The 9,101-nt window shown below is 46.0% G+C and overlaps 1 pseudogene across 1 annotated transcript; it reads right to left on the reverse strand.

Annotated features, from left to right (window-relative positions):
• Positions 1-1,858: 1,858 nt before the first annotated feature.
• LOC144373407 (protein LRATD1-like) lies at positions 1,859-5,853 on the reverse strand (annotated as a pseudogene). Its single transcript, XR_013433089.1, has 2 exons — positions 5,776-5,853; positions 1,859-5,139 (listed from the first exon to the last, which is right to left on the reverse strand). The product of XR_013433089.1 is annotated as a protein LRATD1-like (transcript).
• Positions 5,854-9,101: the final 3,248 nt, after the last annotated feature.

Here is a 9,101-nt window from a genome sequence, read left to right on the forward strand (position 1 = left end):
AAATATACTTAACAAATATGTATATTCTGCTAATAACTAATACTTTTCAACAAAAATAAATTGGCATGCATCTAAGATAAACATTCTCTAAATGAAATTCTTTATATTTCAAGAGACCTGGAAACCTGTATTTTTGAACTGCAGACATTTCGTGTGTGGCAAATCATCTCTATGAAGCAAATATTAACTAGATTTTCTTCCATTATTTCAAAGAGAAAACCTGGCTGCAGGTAGAGGTGAAGCTCAGTAGTAGGGCATGTGCTTAGCATCTGAGACCTTGGGTTCAAACCCCAGCAATGGGGGTGGGGGGTGGGGGGGAGAGAAAGAGCTTTGACTATTTGCATGTGATGCATTTGGATAAAAGAAATTTAGGTGGCCCTATTATGACTACGCAATTTATTGTTAATCTAACTGAAACTTGACCCTGCTCCTTTCATTGATCAGATGATGAACACATTTAACTCTTAGGGATGTTGAAAGCATACAGAACATAAGTAATCAATAAAGTGATGTTTGAAGACAGTTAGAATACACTCATGATTCAGGTAATGAATTATTTTGTAAACATCAATAAATGCTTTTCTTAAAAATAGTCACTATTCAAAAAAAAGTGTTCACCAAAGAAATATGATACATAAGGGAAGGAAAATAAGACAATTTAAAAGAAATCTAGTGAAATCATCTGATGTCACTGAGCTGTCAACGCTGTTTCTGTGTTTGATTTTATATCTGGCACAGGTATTTTCTAACTGCAAGTTTATTTATATGAATCTTTTAAAATGCTGTTATGACAGAGACTTAAAAGTCTTAAATGTTTTAAAATATATCATTGGGCTCATTGATATATTTTTAAATTAAAAAATAAATGCAACATATGTAACTTCTACAGGATTTCTCTTTTAAAAGAAGGAATACCTTATAGAATATCATCATTACAGGCTCAGAAACTATGCCCAGTTCTCTCTCTTTCTCTCTCTCTCTCTCTCTCTCTCAAAAGAAAATAAGTAGTAAAGCACTCTTAGAAGGATCTGGCTTTTTACTTTTTTTTTTTTTAGTAGTAGTAATTTTCTTTACAGAATCGCCCCCTGAAAGTGGAGATAGAATAGAGGGAACTTTGCGTTGTACTGGAGAAGGTTGAGCAGAAACACTTTCTACTTCATGGTACCTCATGGACTATGACACTGTCATCCTCTGAGGACAAGTAAGACTAGAATTAAATTTCTGGCCTGTATTAAAATATGAATAGACTTGTGGCTTCATTTCTGTAACTTTGGTACAATTTAGAAATAGTGCATTCACCCCTAATAAAAGTAGGGGTGCCCTTGCCAACTATCAAAGGAACTTTCATCTTCTTGGATTCAGTAGCATCCTTAATAACACCCTGAAAAACACACACTTTTTTCCCCCAGGATAAAGCACCTAGATGTATTATTATTATTCGAATTATTTTGGTATTAGTTTTTACCAGCATTGAGGAAGAGATAATTATTTCAAAAGAAATCTGAGAAGCCTTAAAAATCTTTCAAGTTTCTTCCGTAACCAGTGTTTTTTAATGGTGAATCTGTAAGAAGTATTATTACCAGCCAAATCCTTAATAGACCAATACAATAATGAAACTACTTTAACTGCCCAACTCTTATTTTATTGCCATCTAGTTTCAGGAATTCTGAATCTGGAAAACAATTCCTCAATTAAAATGACACTCTTCTTAAGAGAGACATTAGATTAAGTGTCATCAGAGGAAATAAATTCCAGCATTAGGTTAAGATAGAGACTGATTAATTTCTTTTGCAGAACTCTGACTTTTTGAGTGACAGGTGGAAGACAAAATGTCAAGAAGGACTCCTGTTAGAACAAGTGCTTAGGATGGTTTTTAATATAGCAGGGAGCCAAGATACAGTAGTAGGACACAGTAAAGAATATGGAGTATGTGATACAATAAAGAATTTTGATTTATGATCTGCCATCTGTTATTGAGAAGAATAAGTTAGGGAAATAGATGACTTTCAGTTCTCCATACATGCAAAGTTAAGATAGTTATTATAAAAGTTTTGCTGTTGCATGTGCTGAAAGAGAAGCATATACATTTAAACATTTTCAAAAAAATAAATCACTCAGTAGGCTTAAGAAAAATACTTTAGTTCATATTTCATTGATCCGACCTTTTGATTCAAGGTCAGGAAATGAATCCAGAATAAAAACCAACAAAACACAAAACAAAACCACACTCGCACACACACACACACACACACACACACACACACACACACGCACACCAGAAATGAATCATTTACCATGGAAAAGGCATTTCCAGTCTCAGCTATTAGTTTTTATTGCATTATTTTTGAAATGCCAGAAACTGGCTTTGGCCATAATATTTGCTGTCCAACTAAATTGTACCTGTTTTTATGCAATTGCTTGCAACAATTAGCTAAACACCATTATTTGACAAATTCCCTCAAAAGAGACAGATGCTGTAAGGTGTCGTAATACACAGAGCCAAGTCACAGTCAGTCAGTAACAGTCAGTCAGACTGGGGCTGCAGCCCAAGGACAGAAGTTTGTAAACCCTTGCTCAAGGAATGAGTTTCATACAACCTTAAGATTTTGGAAAATATATTTTTGTCCCTGTTTTCAGGAATGAATTGTGGGACTAGCTAAAGAAGGGGCAGGGAGTGGAGGGGGGGCACACAAACTCTAGATTCCTTTTTAAGGAGATCAGGAGAAGATAAAAAGTAGAAATGCAAATGTGAAATGGTAATGATACACAACATGGAGAAAAGAACCATCACAGAACCTGCTAGCGATTTCCACCAAAGCAGTAAACCCTTTAACTAACAGAAATTCAGTACAATATACACATTAATCAACAACTCGACCATTACTAGGGCTGCTTTTTAAGCCAATAAAATAAAATAAAATAAAATAACTACAATATTCAAAAACAGAATTCTCATACAATTTGAGAAAGAATAGAGTGAAAAGGCAAATGTTAGCTAAGCTCTTAGCTAAATCCACTCTTAATGGCCCCCAGTATTTAAACTATCATGGATTAAAGCCATGAAAATAAAAATTTCAATTTGAAATTTTATTAGCATGTTGCTAAAATGGTCAATAAAAACATCAACACGATAGGCTTTGTTGACATAGTTGGAAAACTGCTCTCTCGTTTTTTCAAACTTGATTTCCTTTCCCCCACCTTCTAAGATTTCTATGTTAGGAAAAGCCAAACTAAATACTCTGGCTATGGTGTTGTCATAATGCTGGTTTCTGGAATGTTGCCGTGTCCTCCCCCTCCCACTCCTCCAATCCCTTTAAAAATATGACTATTTTTGAAATGCAGCCCGAGGAGGGAGTAATCAAGGGTTCAGAACAATAAGCCGCCCTTCTGCACCCATTCAAGTTCCCAGACACCAGGTGAACTATGTCCTTTTCCCGGGTGAAGCCCGCTCTCCACATCAAATTAGCCATGCTATTGTCCTCCCAGACCGGAAGGCTTCCCTTCTGCCAAGGAGGGAGACTCACAGGCAAATGCGGGTGGGGTGGCGTCTGCTCCCTCTGGTGCAAAGAACAGGAAGCAAAAACTATCTAGCTTAGCCCAGAGCCTGGAATAAAGTCAGGAGACCTGGGGCTGGAGAGCCGGAAGAGTCCCAGGCAGCCTCAGGATAACCCAGAGTCCTGAAGTGCTTTCTTGCAGAACTATTCACCAGTGCACAAGGGGCAGGCTTGATTTCTTGGAAATCCTGCATTCTGGGGACACATTCATACAGGAGGTGAACGGTGCCCTGAAAAGACCAATCCTCGCCTCCGACTGGCCTGTCTGCACATTTGGGGTATTGAAGGTCCCTTTTTCCTAATGGGTAATTTCCCTCAAGCCACTGATCCTTGACTCACGGGAAAGGTCACGTCCCTGCTCTCCTCTGCCCCTTTCCCTTCTCCCTTTACAACTCAAGGGAAAAGCACTCTCTGGGGTCTCCCAACACCGTTACCACCACTGAGGTTCTCAGCGAGGCGCGCGCAGCTGCGCCCTTTCAGTCCCAGGGTCAGTTCCTGAGACTTCCTGCCGCTGGCCAGCGGGGTGCAAGGGTGCAGCCCCTCGCACAGACCACCGGCGGCTGACGCACGCGGGGGTGGGTTGGGGATCAAGAAATGCCTGCCAGCCGCGAAGCCCGCCCAGCAGAGACTGGAAGGGAATCCAGCGCTGGACACAGGCGGGGCAGGCAGGCTACTCCTTGTCGTCCACCAAGTCGGCCAGCTCCTGGAGCACTCTCAGGCGGCCACTGGCGTCCATGCGGCGCTTCTCGTGGATGAGGTCTTCCAGGCTGTGAAACCGGGCAGTGTGGATTTTGTTTTCCCCCAGATGCACCTTAAGATAGTACTGCTGCTGCGGGGGCTGCGTAGCTGCCGGCACCTCCCCTCCGGCTTTGAATTCCCGCTTGCCGAAGCGGCACCAGGCGGCGAAGCTTTCCGAGTTCGTCCAGCAGATCTCCTCGCTCTTGAGGCCCAGGTGGCCGCAGGCGTTCTGCACCACCAGCTCGGCCACCAGCGGGCGGTAGCGGTACCAGCTATTCACCACCCGGCCCACGTTGGCCGCGCCCGCCTCGTACAGGCTGTCCTGGCGGATCTCGCCTTGGTGCAGGTGGATAATGTGCCCGCTGCCCACGTACACCGCCCAGTGCGGGACCGGCGCGGGCAGCTCCTGAGCCGGCTGTAGCCACAGCAGCTCCAGCAGGTCGCCGGGCTCGCAGAGCGCTGGGAGTGCGGTGACAGCATAGACGCTCAGGTCCGCGCCCTGAGGGCCGCCGCTCACTTTGGAAAAGATGCATTCCTGGCCCCGAAAGGCGGAGAACTGAGTCTAGTTAAGGACTAGTTGGTGCAGCAGGTGGTGGTGGTGGCGGCTAGGGCTCTCTGGGCAGGGGGTGCAGCCTGGGGGGGCCTTCACGCCAAACTTGTCGGGTTGCCCGCGTTCGTCCAGGTCCTCCTCCTCATCCGAGAAGAAGTAGGCGACCCCGACCCGAAGTTCGTCCTTCTCAATCCCGGACGGGTCCCCTGTGGGCAACTCGCTGTAGTTGAGGTGGGTGATGCGGTCCAGTTGGTTGCCCATCAATGACGCGGCGAGGCGAGGGCCAGGAACTAGGATCTGCGGAAGAAGAGGAGAAACAGACACCATCAGAGTCAGGGGGACTCTAATGTCCCTCCAAGATGGACAGTGCCCCTGGGAGCTGCCCGCCCGTGCACGCCCCGCATTATTGTCACCTGCGCCAGCCGAGTTCCCTGTGCCTCCCTGTGGTGGGGAAGGAGGTACAGAAGCTACCAGTCCCGCGGGCCAGAGCGGACGCCACCAGCCACCACAGGGCCTCAGACCCTGTCCGGGAAGCCTATTCTAACTCCCACAAGAGAAAATGCAGGCGGGCTGGAGATGATGCGAAGTCCCAATAGGGAGAACATGGACTGTGGCAGTGTAGGAGACAGACGCCCAAGGAAGGACAGAGGGTGGGTTGGGAGGCAGAAGGGACGTCTAAGGCCAGAGAGCTTGAAGAAAGCTGAGCCCACATTTAAGTCCCCACCCTCTCTCGCCCACCTCCCAGTTTTGCCCTAGGTTGCACCCCACCCCTGACCGCGGTTTATACAATGACAATCGGAGACATTCCCAGGTATTCACTAAATACCAGCAAAATTCTGCACAGTGACACTGACAGGCTGGTACATACACCCACAATGACAAACCCTCGCGACGACACATTGGCACACTTAGACGCCCTCCCCCCATTCGTACACAATTCCAAACCGAGCTTGCACCCTTGCTAATGCATGTATACTCAAGCACCCGGGCACACCTGCCCAAGCAGGCAGGTGCACTCTGCCCCTTACTTTGCCTGCTTTTAACCCAGCAGAGCCAATCAGACTGCGCCAGGGCGAGGCTGCTCTAAAATAACCTAACAAAGAGACCGGGAAGCCAGTGCAGAATATTAGTGCAGTGTGTGTGTGTGTGTGTGTGTGTATGTGTGTGTGTGTAGAGGTTTACTTTCATCCCAAATACCCCTTTCTTCCTACCCAATACACGATCCAAACAATCAGTCGGAAAAAAAAAATACGTTTCCGAGGCAAAGAATGCCGCCTCTCCGTACCGGTGATTTCCCTGCTCCTGACCCCCCAAACTCCTTTAAAGTCTCCTGGTCCCCATGGGTGCTGCGGAGACGGCGGTGGCGAATGGGTCCCGGGCTGCGCGTGAGGCTGTGGCTCAGCTCTACCCCTCGCCGAACCGTGCTTTGCTGCTGTGCCCGGCGCCGGCGCCGTACCGGTGCGCTCCTGTCTTCGCTAGCTGCAAGGGTGCTCCACCTGGGCAGTCGGGGCTGGGCTGTGCTTTCCTACAGCCGCGCGGACGACTCTAAGTAGCCTGAGCGGCAGCTCTAGGGCCCGCCCCGGAACTCGCTCATTGGCTGGAGTGGGTGCCCGGGCCCTGCCAATCTCAGCCAGAGGGGGAAGGATCAGGGGCGGGTCTCTGGTGCGCTCCACCTCGCCCGGCCCCCACGCACCCGAACGCACACAGCCCCCAGGAGCGTAGGTGTGAGCGCGGGTGGGGAGCGCTAGCTAGGCGCGGCGCAGCTGTACTGCGCTGCTGAGCGGTGTCACCCACGTCCCCAGTCTCCTCCGAGCTGATTGTAAATGAGCTGATTGTAACACAGTCCGCCCGCGTTCCATGTTCCCTGTTCCGAAGGACAGACTCCAGGAGGGAAGCTGAGTCTGGGGGTGGAGAGAAAAAAAGAACAAAAAAACCCACGGTGTACGCAGCGCATCTTAGCCCCGGCGCTGCGGGTATTCGCGGGTAGGGAGCGAAATCGCCTAAGGCGGTCCGTAGATCTGTGCCGGGACTCTGGAATCTCGGTTCCTGATGACCCTTGGGCTGGTCCTTGGCTTAAAGACCCTTTTCCATCCAGGCACAGATGCTTTTGAAATTGCGGTGGTGGTGTTTAGCTCCTTTGCTTTCAGCCAAATGAAGGTGCTGACCTGGTGCTGGTGCCTGGTTTAAAAGGAGAGAGAGATGTCAATTGCAACCCAAAAGTCTGAGTCTTTGCCGGCCTCTTCCCTGACTCTGCCTGGTTTTGTCCTCCATTTTTTTACCCTTATGAAAGGGGTGCATCGCAAGTGCCCACAGTAGGACTTGTGTTTCCTAAGCCCCAGAATCGCCATTGGTAAGGGATTTTTGTTTGGTTTTGTGGGAGAATGGTATTATTCAGTAATTCCTAACGGCGTTTCTGGATGAGAACTTCATGAATGAATGCCCCCTGGATATTGGATGCTAAAAAACGACGGTCACAATACAGAATTTTAGACCAGCAATTTTCGGAGTTAGGACTTTAAGCCTCAAGAAGTTCCTAGACTTCGGTTCTAGTCTCCATGATGCTTATGCTTAAGACTGGACTTAGGCTATTTATTTATTATTTATTTATCAAACCCATGGCCTTTGTGCCTGTAGACTTTCTCTCTAGAGAGAATTTGATGTTCCCTCTTTGTACCCCCTGCACAGCTGTCACAGGCTCTATTAGTGCATCTCCCCTGCTTTATCACATACTTGTGTTGATTTACCTCCTTTTTAAAAACTGAACTCCATGAGCACAGACTTGCTTGGTGCACAGCTTCGTATTCATGGCCTCCTCAATGCTGCGTGTACAATGGGCTCCATGGGAACAATAAAAAGGGAAATAGCCTATAGTGACCACTTCCACCTTGCTAAGAGATTTAAGAAGATGATTTAATCCCCATATCTGAATTGTAATGAGGAAACTAAGGCCCCTGTCCTTGGGCCACCAGTCCATCTGGAGTTGTGGGAAGTTTAGCCAGTTGTGAATTAGGCTACAGTGATTTGTTGAATGAATAAACTCTTGTTTTAGAACATGAGAAAGCTGGTGCTTCAGAGAAGTTAGCTGCTGGGCCCAAGGTCACATGCAGAGTGATGCATATTATCAGTGCTTCTTTTCTTTGACAAATTATTCTGCTTGAGTATTTTGAATTTGTCAAGTCTTCCGTTTGTATTTGTTTTCTGAAGGTCTCTGCCTGATGCGGTGATTTTTCAAAGTAGATGCTTAGTAAGTATTGTGGGAAAATCATTTTAAAGTGGCCAACTGTATACATTTGATTTACTTAAATCTTTTCAGAAATTTGGCCACTGTCCACCTGCCAATTTATTAGGAAACAAGTTGCCATCCTTGGAACTGACCATAGGTTGTAATTTTTTTTATTTGCTATAAATAATAAACAACTCATTTTGGCCCTGAAGTTAAGAGAATTGAATAAGTAGTTTCTGAGACCAAGAAGTGAATTATTGATCTTGTTATAAGCTGGACTTTGGTGCTGTCTGGGAGGAGGAATCTGAAGAGTTCACACTGATGTCTGAGAGGTGCTCATTGAAAGCAGCTCAGCACTTGACTCTGAATACCCCCGTCCCCTTTTAAACCTCTCTGCATTCCCAAGATCAAATCTTGCTCACAAACATTTTTAACCTACATGCTGTGTCCAGTCCTGCCTGTCCTATTCCATACTACTCCTGGCTACAATGTAAGCAGGCTGCTTACTGCTTTGTATCCAACACTGTATAGCTTAATGAACTTAAAAAAATAGAGGCAGTGCTTGGAGAAACAGTACCTAAACTTTAAGATGCCAATATGCAACTTTTTGAATTTTCCTCCCATCTCCTCCCTTCTGCCACAATGAAAGACTTACTGCTTAGTTATTGAGGGAGAATAAATACCTGGGATCCCCCATAAGATAAAAGGCAGGGGAACACACTGAATCCAAGGCTTGGGAAAGAAGAGAGCTAAAAGTAAACCAAGAAAAGGATCTGTACTTTGTAGGCCTTTGGCAGTTATGAAGGAAACGAAATAAAAACTCGAAGGATGCCAACATTATAAAACATTTATTTTCATCACAAATGTTGTTTGCAAATTGTTTTTTCTTTTATTGTTACACTAAAGAAATACAATGTCATCAACAGCAGAATATAGTCATCAAAGCACAACCCAAACCCAACTACTTTGAACTGTATTTCAATACTTGTGAGCTGGTTAACTGGGTCTGTTACCCTAACCTTTTCAGGTCAGATTT

Source organism: Ictidomys tridecemlineatus, unplaced genomic scaffold (assembly GCF_052094955.1).
Source record: "Ictidomys tridecemlineatus isolate mIctTri1 unplaced genomic scaffold, mIctTri1.hap1 Scaffold_388, whole genome shotgun sequence".
NCBI classification, from domain to species: domain Eukaryota; kingdom Metazoa; phylum Chordata; class Mammalia; order Rodentia; family Sciuridae; genus Ictidomys; species Ictidomys tridecemlineatus.